Genomic DNA, 14,565 nt, shown 5'->3' with positions numbered 1-14,565 from the left:
ATTTTGTACATGACATACGGCGGGGGCACTTACTTTTTACATAAATTTTTTTTTGGTTGGGGCACTTAAAACTTTACCACGGTCCTTGGATCCATCTCTGAAAATTGTAGGATGAGTGTCATATTTAGTTCGCAACTGTAAATATCCTGTTGACATATTATTGGGAGAGATTGTTTAAACTTAGTGAGAGAAAGGACAACTTCAGGCCTGACTAACTGCCATGGTGGAGTTGAAACTGCTGGTATGGAGAGCTTATATCTTAGTCGATATCAGCGTTTGTTATATGTTTCTTGATCCAAATCCCGAAAAAGGCGTTACGAGTTTCGAAAAGAGGATGAAAGACAATTATGATCTGGATTGGATGGGTTTCGACGTAACTTGGTTCTATACTGAAGGGATATTTTAAACGCCGTTGTTTGAGGAAAGGATCTTCAGCCTCTACGTACAAACTGGAGAAGTTCTAAAAGCACTAATACAAGGCCTCAGACCTTGATGATGAAGCTTCTCCCATATATATTGTTTTGCTACATATATTCACAACATACTTGTTCCCACATGGCGACAAAAGCTGACTGTACCTGCTCTAAGTGATTATGCTAGCATTGAGCATTAAACCATTGGATTTGTTATTAATATATGACTGATCTATCGCCGCCCATAATCACATACCCGTTTACCAAGGCGTCTCTCCAAACATCATCACACTACATTCCATACAACGAGTATATTATATTTTCATATTTGGACATGTTTCTACAACTAAAAGTGACCAAAGTGATGACTGGGGAATCATGCAGGAGGCCAAAGCTCTGTAAGTCCCCATGATCCCCAGTAAGGTGGTCTAGCTTTGATTGCTGGTGGTCTATAGCTCGTATTTTGATGTAATGTTGATCTTTGTGGTGAGTAGAATATCTGAATAATTAAAACGGTTAGGTTTTAAACTCAAATTGCGATATCTTGCTAATGTATCACTATCCTTTGTGACAAATATTGCTTAAATAGTTAACGTAACTCTTCCCGTCACTATATGGCTGAAATATTGCCGATGTGACGTTAACCTTTATCTCACTCACACTCACATGTGACACTAACGTTTATTACCAGAGATGAACAGTTAACGCAAAGAACTGGGGATCCCCGACAGTTATCAGGCTGAAGCCTGTTGACGGTATTGGGACAAGCTTTTAATCCGACATTCAAGGGTGAATCTTCCTGTTTGTTGTTTAATGCCGCACACAGCAATATTCCAGCCAAGTCAGCGAACCCGACGATCCGATCCCGTTAGTCACCAGCATGGGTTGCTGAAGACCAATTCTAGCCCGGATCTTCACAGGTGAGTTTCCTTCAAAGAGGCGAAAGTTTTTCTGTTGGAGTACATACGGCTTCTGTTTATGACATTTTGGGGAAACACTTATTAATGATTGATTACTCAGACATCGATTTGATCAAGTGCTTCTGCAATGTACAAGTTAGTCCCAAATGTTAATTAATGTCGACAACATTTACCTCCCTTTGACAGAAACTTTATGAAAGTTCCAAGTTAAGATGATGCAAGGAATTGAACATGGATTTGGAGTTCTGCTACAAAAACAAAAAAAGATTAACAGGCAACAATGTATGAGGCAACAAAAAAGAGTAAAAATCATATTTTGGGCCATTACACCCTACTTTTTCAGAAAAGGATAAAACGTGCTGTCAAGGTTCATTTTGTCGTCAACGATCATATTGAGGTATTAATGGGCAAGCTAAACGTTTTGACGACTCTCATTCCTGTCACATATCCGTTTAATCCAAAATGATAATTTTTGTGTGTATATTGATATATGATTACACACGTGTTTTCGTCAAATATATGAAATTATGTACTAGTGCATGTAATCTTAGAGGATTTTTATGTTGGATGTTCTTTAATGAGTTGACTACGAATCTGTCAAGTTAAAACATATCTTCCACGGTACAAGATATTCATTTGGAGACTCAAGATACCAGCAAGTGAAATGCGCTTCCATATTATGTTGCAGGGATGAGTTTGAAGTTCTTGGATCATGATCCCCCATTGGCCTTGTTTTTATCTTTGGTTCTTGGTTGATCAACACCATTTTCCCGTTCCTGGGTTCCAGCATATTGGTAAACACAAAACACCAACATCTCTGGTTTGCTTTCCTCCATGTGATGTAACTGTCTCGGCTTACTCCGAAAGTGTGGGTTTACTCAGAAAGTGTAATCCCAAATATAACATATGTTACATTTGACCACTGTCTTCATGGCATTGTGTATTCGCTGCTTCGGCTAGTGGATCCGTACCAATTTACGCATGTCAGAAATGAAGTGAGATGATCACTAAGTAACACTGTTTCTGTGTTATCCCTGAGTGTAAATTCAGATGAAGGTATTCGTCACGATATGGCTGAAATATTGCCGATGTGACGTTAAATAATAACTCACTCACTCACTCAGATGAAGGTAAACTCTGCTACCAGTATAACCCTTAAAACCTGAATTCCCCCCGAGGATTGTCAGAATGGCGTAATCAAATCTATTTAAGAGTTTGTGAAAGTCCTTAACCCAGCTTGCCTAACTGACAAATATTAATTAATCACGAATGAGTGTATGCAACCTCTTTATTACAATGAACGTGACTCTCTCTGTGTTATATATATAGACAAGTGATTTCTCCAGGTACATAAGCAATAAATATAAAACAGATATCCTTGCTTGCCAATGCTTCTTTATAAACACAAGATATTTCGCCGTACAACGGTTCATCACATACACACAATTATTGTCTGTTCATGATTATGTAATTCAATGAACACCGTTCGTTTTTTTAGATGTAAAAACATTGTAACTAGACATGTAATATTCATAACAGACTGAGTGAGTGCGTGACTGGTCTGGTTGCGGAAAAGCCATAAAAATTGGTCCATATCAGGAAACGGCTTGTTCAATGTGACGATATGACACCACACAATGTTTAGTCTCACCAATGAACAGTTTTTCTCTTGTACAATGCCGACCCATGTGCAGCTACAAACGGTGGCAATGTTTCCGTTGGCAATGAATGAGTGAGTGAGTGAGTGAGTGAGTATGATTTTACGCAGCTTTTAACAATATTCCAGCAATATCACGGCGGGGACACCAGAAATGGGCACGACACGTTGTACCCATGATGGGCATCGACCCGTGTCTTCGGCGTGAAGAGCAAACGCTTTAACCACAAGACCAGGAGGTTTACTTCAATCGGCAAATCATCACGTTAATGATGCAACTTGTAAATAGCGCTGTCATCGTGAACAACTATTTTCGTAGCTTCGGTGACCAGTGACTGAGAGCTGGTGGGGTAGCCTCGAGGTTAAAGCGATCATTCGTCATGCCGAAGTCCCGGGTTCGATTCCCCACATGGGTACAATGTGTGAAGCCCATTTCTGGTGTCCCCAACCGCGATTTTGCTGGAATATTGCTGAAAGCGGCGTAAGACCTAACACACTCACTCACCCAGTGACTAAAGAAGGTCAAGTTCAGCCAAATCAAAGTTTTCAATGTGAGTGAATCTTAACTCACTCACTAACTCTGTGTATGTATTTCTGTTACCGGCTAGTTGTTTCAAGCCAGCTGGTACATAATTAAATCTTCAAAATGACATCAATTATTAAAGAAGTTATTAAAAAAAATACATTAGCTCAATGGCAATTTTGTCAATCTTCCTACAACCAGTCACCCCTACCACGGAACATGTGATATTGATTTTCAAGAAATAACTTTGCATCCAAGCAATGCAAGTATGCATCAGTTTAGACACCTATTATATACACCTGGAAAAAAGATAAGCACCCCTAAATATGTTGATCGCTAACAGTGTGAATGGTGGAATGTGTCTCCCTAACACACCTTGTGGGGCATGTCCAGAAGCAAACCGACAAATTGCAGCTTGTGCACGTGCCTGATGTCAGTATTTAATCTGCATGTGTTTCAATGTTCAATCATCTTTCTGCCACAGTGGAACCAAGAAGATTGTCTGATGGTCAGAGAAGAGTAATTATTGGTATGCATAAATCCGGTATGTGCTTTAAAACAATTGGTCGGGAATTGAATGTTCACTTCAAAGTTGTAAGTTGTGTGGTCAGTGTTTCCAGGAAGTGCTGGATCCAGTTGTTGTTCCCCATATTGATAACCAACCTCTTGCTACAATACCTGTATTTATGGATGTCAACGCTAGACTACACTGTTCTCGTGTAGTGACAGCTTTCATTCAGAATAATGCAGTGATTCATCTTAAGTGGTCCGCCACGATCCCCGACCTTAAGCCTGAATCACATTTGGGACTTTATCGGGCGAAGGATACAAGCAAGTGTGCAACGTGTTCAAAGTCTTGTAGCGGCTTTGCAACAAGAATGGCGACAGTTCCCTTTGCATCGGATACGACGACAGCTGTAGGGTACAGAGAGTCGTCCAAGTACAACGCTAGGAAGGTACACTAGATATTGATTGTACAACGTTCCAAGGTTACAAATATCCCAGGTTGTCTTATCACATACACGCCATATTGCCCGATCCTCTCTCTACCCCATACTTGTAACACGTGTGATTTGGAGCAAAAACAAGGGGGTGGGGTAGCCTAGTGGTTAAAGTGTTCGCTTGTCATGCCGAAGACCCGGGTTCGATTGACCACATAGGTACATTGTGTGAGGCCCATTTTGGGGGTTTCCCCGCCGTGATATTGCTGGAATATTGTTAAAAGCGGCGTAAAACCAAACCACCCACTCACTCACTTTGAGCCAAAACAGATGCTCTATGCATTGTGCCTAATCCATTATGAAAACGTTGAAGGAAAGTGTCGTTTTTGTGTTTTCTTTTAATCAAGACAAGATCGTACAGAAAAGCATGCAGCTTTACCAACGTACTGTGCGTGCACACCAATGATGTCACTCCACACAAACAACTTTGTAAAAAATGCCTGGAGTGCCTAATCCTTTTCCAGGTGTACATGTAGCTATAGGTGGTTATTTTGTCAATTCCTTTGGAATAATTATTGGAACCATTATTGTAATCCAGAATGCTCGTTCCACAACAATCTGGAAACGTACATGCATCCCTATTACAAATAATATTCGCAGAAAAAGTAATACCAGTGATTACAAGGTGCATCATGTTGACCCGTGCTGTCCAAGGCCATGCAGTCCTGTCCCCTGGTAGCCCCGTTTGGCTGACCTGGTGACCAGTCAATGAAGGGCATTGGCCGGCTGGTCCCTTCCTCCCAGTAGGCCCACTCTCCTGTTGCAGGGATCCGGTCTCCTCGGATGTAGGCTGTAATGGTGGAAAACTGAATTAACATTTTTCGATTATGATTTAAAATAGTGCACTTCTATCTCTGTTTTCCGACACGTGTTTTTACTTAGTAAGAACTGTACTTATTAGTACAAATATCAACAATGTAACGTCAATAACACGTTCCAATAATAATTTCTTTTTTTATGCTGATAGATGATATTTCGGGGGTAGATTGGATATTCGGTCTCAGAAGGAAGTGCTTCCCTTCTAGCGGAAAAGCTTCTTTACTCATAAGAATTTCTGCATGGATTGGCGTTGTCAAAACATCCGTGATCTGCTATATGATATATATTCAATAACCATCAAACAGCCTATTCCCTTCCGCTGATTTACCAACATGAAACAGAAGAGGCAAGTGAGATCGCCTCACCTGTTTCAATTTTATACCTGGTCATGTGTGAGTGAGTGAGTGAGTGAGTGAGTTAGTGAGTGAGTGAGTGGAGTGAGTGAGTGAGTGAGTGTGAGTGGTGAGTGAGTGTGGGTTTTTACCAACATGAAACAGAAGAGGCAGGGTGAGAGATCGCCTCACCTGTTTCAATTTATACCTGGTCATGTGTGAAGCACTATTCCACCAATATCACGGCGGGTGACACCAGAAATGGGTTTTCACACGGTGTACCCTTGTGGTGACGCTTTTACCACTGGGCCATCCCACCGCCCCCATAAAGATTCAGACACTAAACACACTCAACAACTCTCAAACAGTATGAACCACACGGATGACATGACCTTCCAAACCTTCTCTGTAACTCGAACAATGGTCTTGCAGCTACAGCATCTGGTGTTGACATTTCGCAACATTTGAGGTACAATCGATAAAAACGATTGCAAAGAGCGACTCTTGCTCTGAAAGGTTCTGATCAAGTTTACAAGGTAACACGGGCCTCAGTAAAGCTTTCAGATAGTTTAGACACGATGGTTAGTGACAAGAACGATATCAGATGCAACTCCTTATCTTAACCTATACATTATGTTCCTGTACTATTTGCCAGGTGAACAATTGACCAGCCTTTGCTTGTGTTTATGACGGGTGCCACCGGTGGGTGAGGATACGTCCACCTTATTGTGAACACCTGGTATCATCGTTATTTTATAGTGATTTATAAACACATGCTCATAAAGAAGTCGAAATCGTACAATCGATTCCTAAATTTCTTATTGAATTTTCTTCGCGTTTTCTTTCAATAAATGACAGTTCACTCAATGGACATCATCAGATTCTGATGAATAATACATTCAATTCAAAATGGTTATGAAAACAATGGAAATTAAAGCAAGTTTCGAAAACAGGAAAGAATATTCATGTATAACTGGTACATTTGCAAACAAATCGATTTATCATCACAAACTGGCTTCCACAGGAGAGATCACTTGATATTTCCCAAGAGACAGCAGTGCAATACAAATTTACTACAAAGCTTTGTAGACAACTGTGACCTGTTCGGTTACCTTGACGTTAAAATCGATAAAAGGTTAATGGAGATAAAAAACGTAATTTCCCTGCCACTGATGTGGTATGTTATACCCTTAATACTATTACAGTTTCAAATTTAGCTGGAACAGTTGGAAGATTATTTGGAATGGTAATAGAATATCACAGTCTGTTGATAGCAGTTGCTTCTACGCGAATAGAAAAGATTCATCGAAAGACTCAGTCTGTAAAAACCAAGTCATGTAAAATTCTCCATGTATATAACCCATGTTATATTTGGGATTACACTTCCTCAGTAAAGTACAGATTCTAGTATCTTTGTTAGGTGAGTCTCATGCGGGATTCGAACCCACACCCTCAGCGTCAGGCACTAAGAAAGTGTAATCCCAAATATAACATATGTTACATTTGACCACTTTCTAAAATGGCATTGTGTATTGCATAGCTTTCGGCCGTGGGAGCCGTGCCAATTAACATTTATCAGATTTATTAGTCAGGCACCTAATCGCCAGCACACAAAGTCAGCCGCCTAACCCGCCTCCATGTATAGTTTCAAATAATTGATCAATGCGACTTTTCTAGTCACCCGATGACGTCACATTGCTGCCAATGGGGCTGAAAATAAACAATAAACATTTACTGGATGGTAGGAACCAAAAATGTTATAATTACTATAGTCGGTTCCAGGAATCTTAGGTCCGAAGAAGTCCTGCTTTTCCTGTGTGTCAACCGTCAGAAGATCAGAACCTCCTTCCTGGATACAAGTATCCTTGCCCGATCGGTTGGTTGAGTAGAGGCGTTTGTAACATATGTTAAAGGTGAGTTCATAGCTGTAACCGCTGCTTATAGGACAGACCCGAAATGCTACAAATAAACAAATTTGATCATGCTTAGACACAGGTTTCAAATCTGAAATCAACGAATTGTGTTGCAAGGACATACTATGCATCATCATATTTAATAGTATTCACGCTATTTCCTTTACCCGTGAAGATCTAAGAATTGTTTTTCAGCAACCCAAGTTTGCTGAAAGAGGAAACTAGCGGGATCAGGCCAGGTATTCAGGCTCGTGACTTGATGCACGTCAGCGTATCCTAATTACATAGATCGATGTTCAATATATCATTCACTAGATTGTCTGGTCCAAGACCACTGTCATTCAGCTGGAATATTGCCCCTGAGTGGAGCTAAACAGCACACACACGGTCACTTTCATTCTTTAACATAGAACTGAAGGCGTTTAGCTGTTGCTTCAGCTAATTGGACCACCTGGAGCTGCTTTATACTCAACACAAAAAGAAAGTATACGTTTCAAACTTGGCCTTTTCTTTGCTGTCTTCTGTTTGGTGTTTCATTGGGTGGAACTATTCATTAAACACAACAAAGCACACAAGATGTGCAAAACATGCTTGATGCATCGGTTTGGTCCGGAGTAGGAAAATACGAGAAAACAACGAAAACATATATCAAATACCATACACGGGATGTTCAGTGAACACTTTAAGGAACCAAATGCATGTAGATAGATAGATAGATAGATAGATAGATAGATAGATAGATAGATAGATAGATAGATAGATAGATAGATAGATAGATAGATAGATAGATAGATAGATATATAGATAGATAGATAGATATTTATAGATATATAGATATTTATTCGTATTAAGGCCATGCGACCCATTGTACATATTCATGAAAACATTCAAAGCAATTTAACAGTAAGTTAGAGTTTACAGTTCTCGTTGTTGGAAAATATATTTAGCTAAATTTTCAATGGTTTCGGAGTTTCGAGAATTGAAGAGTGAATAAATAGATATGTAATGTCCATCGTTTTTCTTTGGAATGAGTTCTTTTCTTATATGGACCGCCTCCGTGGTGTAGTGGTAACAGCGTCCGCCCGGAGAGCGGAAGTTTGCGGGTTCGATCCCCGACCGCGTCATACCAAAAGACGTTAAAATATGGTACTTGTTGGTCCCTGCCTGGCGCTCGGCATTAATGGGTCCAACAAGGACTGGTCGGCTCGGAGTCAGTATACTGTGTCTGAGTGGGGTATTCATGCTTCACTGCGGCATGGTATCTCAGTGAGCTAGCACTATAAAACCAGCTTAAGTCTGGGCTAGTACAAGCAGCCGCACATACACATACACATACACGCATGCACGTCGTCATATGAGCGAAATATTCTCAAGCACGACGTTAAACCCAATTTTACCTCACCTCACCTCTTTTCTTATATCTGTAAATATGGTGCAGTCGTACAATATATGGCTCTCATCTTCAAGGGATAAACAGGTCCTACACAATATATCGATGTCATTTACGGTGCTTTGTCCTCTTCTTAGTTTCATCACTCCAATGTTCACATTGCCACTTCGAAATTTAGTTAAGATCCGTCTTTGAATAGGTGATGTTACTACAGATAAATAAAGTTCACACTCTAATAGAGATTTAAAAGAAGAGTAAAATGTGAGAGAATTACTGTCAAGGCGTTCATGCCACACAAGTTGAGTTGAGGTTGTTTGAATATGTTCATGAATAGTTCCTCATTACTAACTTCTTGACAAAACCATACATGCCCGAATCCGTACCTAAATAGAAGATTCCGTATGTTGTTTGTCCAATTGTTACGTTTCCGGGCTGATATCAATAAAAGCATATTATAACACTGGTATGGGTATCTGTTCGGGGGCAGTGTTATCAAACGGAGCCAATACTTTACACATTTGCACCAATATTGCATATATATCAAATGCATGTGTGGCAATAAAACAACCATACAAGGACAGGAATTTTACTCTAAAGAAGGTGCCATGACCATTACAAAATCAACGTAAACTTAAGGGCTGTTGGACAGGAATCTGACAGTAAATATGTGCCATGGCTATTACAAAATCAACGTAAATGGGCTGTTGTACAGGAATCCGACACTAAAAAGTGCCATGGTTATTGCATAAATTTACGTAAAAGGGTTGTTGTTGTAAGATTGACCGTATTTCATCGTTGCCAAAGCAACCATTCAGTGCCTTATGAGGTGAGGTGAAATGGAGTTAAACGTCGTACTTAGGAATATTTTGCTCATATAACGACGTGCATACGTGTGTATGTGCGGCTGCTTGTACTAGCCCAGACTTAAGCTGATTTTATAGTGCTAGCTCACTGAGATACGATGCCGCATGAATACTCCACTCAGACACATCATACTGACTCCGAGCCAGTCCTTGTTTTACCCATTAATGCCGAGAGCCAGGCAGGGAACAACAAGTACCATATTTTAACGTCTTTTGGTATGACCAGTGCCTTATGAATCACCACAACAACACTGTTTTGAGTGTCAATATATTGTTTCTGGGAATGAATGTCTTTCGGTAGACGATGTGAAACATTCATTGACGCCAGAGTACGTCCTGCTGATCTGTTTCATCAGGTTTCAGAATGGTGCCATTGAGTACATGTGTTCTTCTCAGGGAGCACTCGTTTGACGGCACGTCGTTTTGACCGTGACACATGTAAACTGAACACACTATTTCATTGCAACAAAATCTAGAGTATATTTTATACATTGGCATTTCCAGTGCAATATACTGATTGCCAATGGTGTATAATTTCTTTTGTCATCAGCATCCCCATGTGTGTCGTAGGAGGCTACTAACGGGATCGGGTGGTCAGGCTTGCTGACTTGGTTGACACATGTCATCGCATCCCAATTAAATAGATCGGTGTTCATGCTGTTGATCGCTGGATTCTTTGGTCCAGATTCGATTATTTACAGACCGCTGTCACATAGCGTCCGGCGTTAGACAGTAAACAAACAAATAGTTTTGTTGAGTTTTGTTACAGGAAATGACCTTCATACGAAGGTACAAACTTCTTGCATTCAAGAACTTAATACCTATATATACCATTCCATACCAACAAGAAAAGTTTACTAAATGAATTTGACCTGATATTGCAACAATTGATTACCAGGTAAGTGATGGAGAACTAAATAATCTGCCATCGCCCAAAAATGTTATGAAAAACACGGAACAGGCATAATGAAACGAAAAGTATTACTGTTTCATGGAGCAGTACAACAGTTTACCATTAATAAAGCGCTACTCGGTTAACCAGGGCCCCGTTCCACGAAACTGTCGTAAGCCTATGTTAAAGTATGAGAGATACGATAAAGTTAGCTTAAATGTACAGTGTAACACCCTCTGTTTGTTAGAATTACGCACACGCACACACACACGCGCACACACACCAAGAGTATCGGCCAAGTACACACACAGGTATGGTACAAATATTTCTTGCTTTAAAATGTAATACAGATTTCATAGTTTTCCCCAACGGCAATGTAATAATGGTACTGTAAACTCACCAGGTCCAGGAACGGATCCGATAGGTCCACTGCACTCAGTACCTCTGTTCAAGTTATATTTCAACATCTCCATATCCACCGGAGCGGATGGATCCGACTGAAAGGTTTCCTGGTATATATAACACATCAAATACAGAACATTGAAGGCCATGGCCTCGCACGTTGCCTGCCGCATACACACATGGGTGCAGTCAGCTAAACTACCAACTTTCATCACCGTCATGAAGTTAGTAGGAAGGGTGTTAATCTGTACCAGGTGAAACGTCATTTCAAACGTTGCCATGTTTAACGTGAAGTGTCAGTTCTGTGTACAGCGAATCAAATATTAGATTATCCTTCCACAAGCATCGTCATAATAATGTGGATGTTCCGCGACTGCCAGGGAAAGCAACCAGTCAACTGATTACTTGATTAATGAACACCGTAGAAAACGCCCCTCCCAGAGCGACTTCTAAACGATGCATTGATTTCAGATCTATATTGTCAACAATGGCTTTACTTTAGCGGGCGATATTTTGAAACCATCGTTCCGTGTGTCCAGGATACACAAATAAATATTTTGTCAGTTTTGTCATCTCTCGAAGGAAATCACTTCAAGTGTACTTCAGCTTCACTATATCTGTCTTCATGTACAAAATGTTATGTACAACATTGTGTGTCGAGATGTTGTCCATAAAATGTTTTAGCAGCTCTGTAAGTTACTATTCTGTTTGATCTTTAGTAAGTAGGATGAAAATATATTTTTTTAAAGTTGTCTAGAATGAGGTTTTGCAATGATATTGCAATAATAGAGTCCAATAAGTAGGTCACGACACTTCGCAAGACTTTGGTACTTCCGGTGACAAACAACGTTTCATACCTTTTCGAATGGTCTCATGGTTGTCAGTTGACACTAAGGAACTGATAATCCTTGCAGGAATAACAAATTTCCGATCAAACCATCCCTAAATTAGCCAACTATTACGACGGTCAACAGCAGTGACAGCCAAGCGTGGTTGTACACTTTGTCCGGTGCAGTAAGGTCATATTTGTCGGTCGCGCAATTTGGAACCAGTACTGGGTCTTGAATATACGCTTGTCACCGGAAATCTGGTACCGGAAGTAAGCTGGACCCCGTCTCACATATCGCAAGATGGTGTGCGCAAAGGGAGCCGGGGACCAGTTCAGTACCGGAAGGAGCGCCTCGCGAGACTCCCAGGTCATATAAGCTTTATGAATGAATGTCATAACATGTTGTTGATAATTCTACGTTCCACGTTCTTTTATGAAATTACCCAAATAGAACTATTTAACGAAGAATGAAGGCACAAGATAGAAAACATTATTTAGGTTTTTACATAATTACAAAAGATATTCCATCTCATAAAGGAAATGGTCCATTCCATAAACTATAAATCTGTTCGTGTATGTACCATTAATTTATTGTTTTATAATTGTGAGTAATAGTATTGTAGCACATATTTTAAATCGTAAATAACATCATTTCAGTCCATATTGTTTAGTGTTTAAAATGTCATTAACATTGAAATGTTAAAATATTTTGTGTTTATAATGGAATTCTGTATTTGTGTCTTAATCTTGTTGCTACTTGGCTTAACTAAAGCTAATGTTGTAAAGCTTATAAGTTGCAAACCACTCATTCTATGATGGGAATGAGAAATGAGAGGGACATTTGCGAATTCTAGGCATTTAGTAACGTTAAGGATGTCCGATGCAATTCCCTGCTTAGACCTGAGCCATCATATTTATGTTCCCCTGTATTTAAGATCATTAACTGTCTTTTCCCTGTTCGTGTCGCCCGTGTGTGGGGAAACGTTCACCTTTCGCGAACACCTGGTATCATCACTATATGATGTGTTGTGTTGGTTTGTTGTTTAACGCCTTACATCTTACATTCAGCTATATGGCTACGGTCTGTAAATAATCGAGTCTGGACCAGACAATCCAGTGATGTACAACATGAGCATCGATCTGCACAATTTGGATAGAATGATTTGTGTCAACCAGGTCAGCGAACCTGACCATCGTAATCATATAACTGGAATACTGTCCAGTGAGTGAGTTTAGTTTTACGCCGCACTCAGCAATATTCCAGCTATATGGCAGCGGTCTGTAAATAATGGATTCTAGCCCAGGCAATCCAGGGATCAACAGCATGAACATCGATCTACACCATTGGGATATGATGACATGTGTCAACCAGGTCAGCGAGCCTGACCATCCGATCCTGTTAGTCGCCTATTACGACAAGCATTAGTTACTGAAGATCAATTTTAACCCGGATCTTCACGGGTAAGGAATATTGTTCAGAGCGATCACTTAACGGTTTTGGGTTTTGATGCTTGTGCAACTGTGTCTTTTCTTTCACCCCCAAAAATAAAAAAAAAAAAAAAAATGTGAAAATACAAGTTGACCAATTGAAACGTGTTTATTTCTCAAGACATCAAGATATATACTCAAATACAATTAACATTATATTCCATAGCATGGACACGAAGAGCGTGAACATAAATATAGGCAGTGTAGGAAAGATGTAGAAAATCTAGCCTGTCCACAGGACTGGCAGGTCAATATATTTACCAGTCCTGCCAAAATCTAGCCTGTCCTCCAAATATAAATAAAACACCTTCGGCAGTAAATATTCAAAAAGGTTATAATCATTATATATATGTCATTGGTTTGCTAAAATTGACCCGACATGAGGACGGACTAGATATTTTTTTAACCCGTCCTCCACAAAATTCACCCGTCTCGGACGATGGGACGGGCTATCTTTCCTACACTGATATAGGTCACTTCAAAGCCATTATATTACATACTGTAATCTGTCGATCGATAACTACTGTGTCAGTCAATGAACAAAGCTTCTTTCAATCCTGAGTAAAAGACTTCTTTCACTGGTATTCTAAAAGTTTAGGAGACGAAGAATGAGGGCAATGTTTATGGATATGCAACTTCTTATTCTGTATGAATGTGGATGAATTTGAAACATACAAAATCCTGAATCCAGGATCAGGATTCCATTTGTTACTATCTGCATTGTACACCAGGAGGATTGCAACAAGTACCTGTTTATGAATTTTGTAAGTGGCGTTTATTACCGGAAGAGCAAGACCTGTTTGTCCTTTTTTCGAGAGCACATAAGAATTGCCCTGTGTTTTCAGTTCATTAAAGTATGAATCGACAATTCGATAACCTAGCGGATTCTTGAAATGGTTTGCATATCGGGTTTTTTCCATTCATACCCAATTAAACCGTAAAAATACAGTCAAGCCTTATAATTAAATTCGACAAAAATATATCTACCATCTTTGATGTTTTCATAAAAACGCAAATTAAAGTAATATTAAAGTAATTAATTAATTTAATTAAAGTAAACAGAAATTACGAGATTGATAAACATTCAAAGTGAAATAATACATAAAGTGACAAAATACTTTTT

Source organism: Haliotis rubra, unplaced genomic scaffold (assembly GCF_003918875.1).
Source record: "Haliotis rubra isolate DU_JTF1 unplaced genomic scaffold, ASM391887v1 Scf664, whole genome shotgun sequence".
NCBI lineage: Eukaryota > Metazoa > Mollusca > Gastropoda > Lepetellida > Haliotidae > Haliotis > Haliotis rubra.
The sequence above is the reverse complement of the archived record's forward strand: the minus strand, read 5'-3'. Positions refer to the sequence as shown.